Below are 3,578 nucleotides of genomic sequence, written 5' to 3' on the forward strand. Positions count from 1 at the left end.
TAAAGTCAAACAGGATAGGGGATAAGGGGTCCCCCGACGCACTCCCCGTGCATTCCTAAAATACGGGCTAATTTCCCCGTTGACGTTGACAATGGTCCGACCCCCGGACACCAACCGCAACAAGCGGTGAGTCGTAGCCGCCGAGAACCCTTTTCTCGGCGGTACTTCCCTAAGGAAACCCCAGTCGACTCTGTCGTAGGCCTTCTCGAAATCCAATTTGAGGAGGAGGCCTCTCAGTTTCTTGGCCCTCAGCTCATGCGCAATCTCGTGTAGTGCCAGCACACCCTCGTGCAGGCATCTACCTTTAATGAAAGCCGTTTGGCTACGATCTATCGTCCTTTGCGCTATCGGGGAGAGTCTAGACGCGTAGGCCTTAGCTATGAATTTAAAGATGACATTGATAAGGGCTATCGGCCTAAACTGTTTGACCGTGTCGGCCCCTTTCACTTTCGGGATGAGCGAGATAATCCCATAGTTGAGACGAGAAATGTCAACCCTCCCTAGGGCAAAATCGTTAAGGATAGCAAGAATCGGTCCCTTGAGAATCTCCCGTAATCTCTTGAAGAACGCCACCGGGAACCCATCCGGCCCGAGTGCGGAGTCCGGCTTCATGTCGCCCGAGCACCTGGTCCAACTCCTCCGGGTAAAGGTTAGTTCAAGCGCGGCGTTCTCCTCATCATCCACTAGACGTTCGGCGGGCCACGGTGTCCGTGGCCAAAGAGAAGACCCTCTCCTCCCCCGAAGCGCCCATCAACCCCTGATAGAACCCATGGATATGCTCCATCAGTTGATCCTGCTCCGAGACTTCCCCTGTCTCAGTCAAAAGTCTGGGAATCAAACACTTCCTACGCCTTCCGTTAGCGAAGGCGTGGAAGTAGGCCGTACAGGCATCCCCCTTAAGGGTCGGTATCGGAGTGCCCACCCCTCCTCATCCAGCCCGGAGGATTCCGCCTGCCTATCAAGGGAGGCAACCTGCTGCAAAAGCCCCTCACGGAAGGACCGTTTCTCTTTCCCAAGGTTTGCACCCCACCCCTTGAGGAACATCCTCAAGCCTCTAGCAATCCCCTGCCAAGCATCAATGCTACAACGATGCGGCCCCGACTCCTCTAGAGCACGCACAATCTTCCCCTTAACTAGCTCCTCGAAGCCAGCAACGCCGAACCACCAAGTTTGGAAGAAAAACCTGGGTGAGCGACGAATGCCCTTTTCCCCATTATCAAGTATGAGGGGGCGAGGATCGGACCCGATCCCGGTGATCGCCACCGGAGAGCACGGCGGGAACAGGGTTTCCAGCTGTTGGACACAAACACCCTATCCGAAGACCGCTCACGATAGGAGCGGCTTGGTTATTGGTCCAAGTGAATCGAGCCCCTGCTCGACAAAATGAACTTTTTTTTTTTGAAATGGGATCTGCCATCCGATTAGATAGAAGTAGAGTTTTAATTATGTAAGTTTTGTCCGCGAGTCCAAACCAATAAGGAAAAAAAGGCACAAGGCCGCTAGGCCGCCACCCTATCTCCGGGGTTCTAGGTGTGTGCGTATGCCGCTTAATGTCCTCCTTTACCAAGGCCGGCAATGTCGGTGGCTGGCATACTCTCCACATGGAGTAGATGATTGCACCACTAGCCTCTCTCTATCTCCTCTTCCCTTTCGAGAGGTGGGAGATCGTCTTATCCCACAAATCGCTGAGACTCTTCCTTTCCAGAGTTGGCGGTACACCCAACGTCCCATTCCATGCGAAGATCTGCTCCCTTACTGTGGTTGAGAACTGACAGTCGAGAGTGAGGTGTTGAAGCGTCTCGAGGTGGGTTTTGCAAAGCCTACATAGTGGGTTGTGTGGCTATCCCCGAAACATTAAATCGGCGATGGTCAGTGCCTTGCCATGAAGGGTCAGCCATGCAAAAAAAAACATTTGGCCTCAGTGTGGCATTTCCGGAACTTGGCCGAGCGGAAAGGAGTGCATGAGCCCATGAATTGGTAACAGTACTGAGAAGCCGTCGAGTAGACACCTGAGTCCGTGTGAGGCTGCAGCATAACTCCCTGCGGGATAGTACATGGACCGATGAACGGGTGGAGTTGCTTCGTGGCGGAGATGCGCGCTAGGGACTTGATCCAGTTCTGCCGTTGAAACTCCTTTTGCACCGATCTCCTCTTCCCATGGCGATCGTGAAGAGGCTCGGGAACTGATAACGCAACATTCCCCCTGGCCTCCAACGGTCATGCCAAAAGAGACACTGGGCCCGTCTCCATGTGTGATCTCCATCGAGGCACGAAAGAGCGGCAAGTCCCCCTCATTACATGGAGAGTCCATTCCTAGCGATGGTATGTGTATGCAGCCTTTTCCTGTTTGCACAAGATTTGACTAATAATTACGTGACTATGCATCTGTATTGTTTAGTTTAATCATATAGATAAAAATTTATGATAAATCCTTTAATACATCAGTCCACATGAAAACTTGTATTCATGAACATACTTTAGTGAGGGCAAAAAAGTTCATGGATTGACGAATTGAAGGACCACATCAACACAATATGTGGTTATCAGAAGGCAAAATAGAAGCACCGATGAACCAAATATGTTGGAGGTCCAACCATAGTCTCACCATTATTATGTCGCCATGTGACTACATGATTGCCAATCGAGTTCTTGCTCCAATGAAAAAAATACCATCTTCGAATTATGTTGATTGTCAGGTTGATAATAATCACAGTTTATGGGAATATGTGGAAGTTGGAGGTCCTAGTTGCTCTTCTTCTCCGCTGGTTTGTTTATGGGAGCTTTTAACAGCAACGGTCGTTCCAGTTCCACCCACATGACCGGAGTCCCCACAGTCCACTCGAGGGCCGAGCCTCGGCGCGTGGTGGTCCCCACCAAATGGACGGCGCAGATGCTGATGAAGCGTGCCGGGCGGCGGCCGGTCAGAGATAGAGCATCCACTGCCAGCTGCTGCTAGCTGCCTATGCTTTTAGGCACTCCGGCTCGTTTTTTTTTTGTTCTCGAACTCGTTTTTATCTCGCAGCGGCAACGCCCAATCGATAAATCCATACTCGTAGATGATTATCTACTACACCCAATCCATAGCTCGAGCGGCAGGGTGAGATAAATCCATCTCATGTTCTTCCAACTTTACACAATCATGATGATGCATCAACAGAGCTTTTGTAGTAGTACGATTTTTGACAGCTGCCGTGCATCTTTTCCTACCTTTTCAACGCACACTACACGACCTTTGCATTGATACAGGTCCCGGAAAAAAAGGCGCTTTGCAAATAAAAGTTGTTTAGAGCATCTTCACCGGCGAAAATGGGCTCGCACCGATGCGCTCTATACGTCGCCGATCAATTTTGTAGCCCAATAGAATCGCCGGCAACCCCGTGTCGGCCCTTCGCCAAGGGCGCGAATCGGGCGCGCCGGCGCCTCGCGAGGCTGAAACTTTTGGGCGTGGGACTCGTCTATCAGTGACGCTAGGGCGCCGCGCGGGATATTTTACCGCCACGACGCCGCGCGAGAAATTCTCCCGCCGCGACACCGCGCGGGAGGTTTCCCGCCTCGCCGGCGATTTATATTATTGCTAG

Source organism: Lolium rigidum, chromosome 2, assembly GCF_022539505.1.
Source record: "Lolium rigidum isolate FL_2022 chromosome 2, APGP_CSIRO_Lrig_0.1, whole genome shotgun sequence".
Classification (NCBI taxonomy): Eukaryota; Viridiplantae; Streptophyta; class Magnoliopsida; order Poales; family Poaceae; genus Lolium; species Lolium rigidum.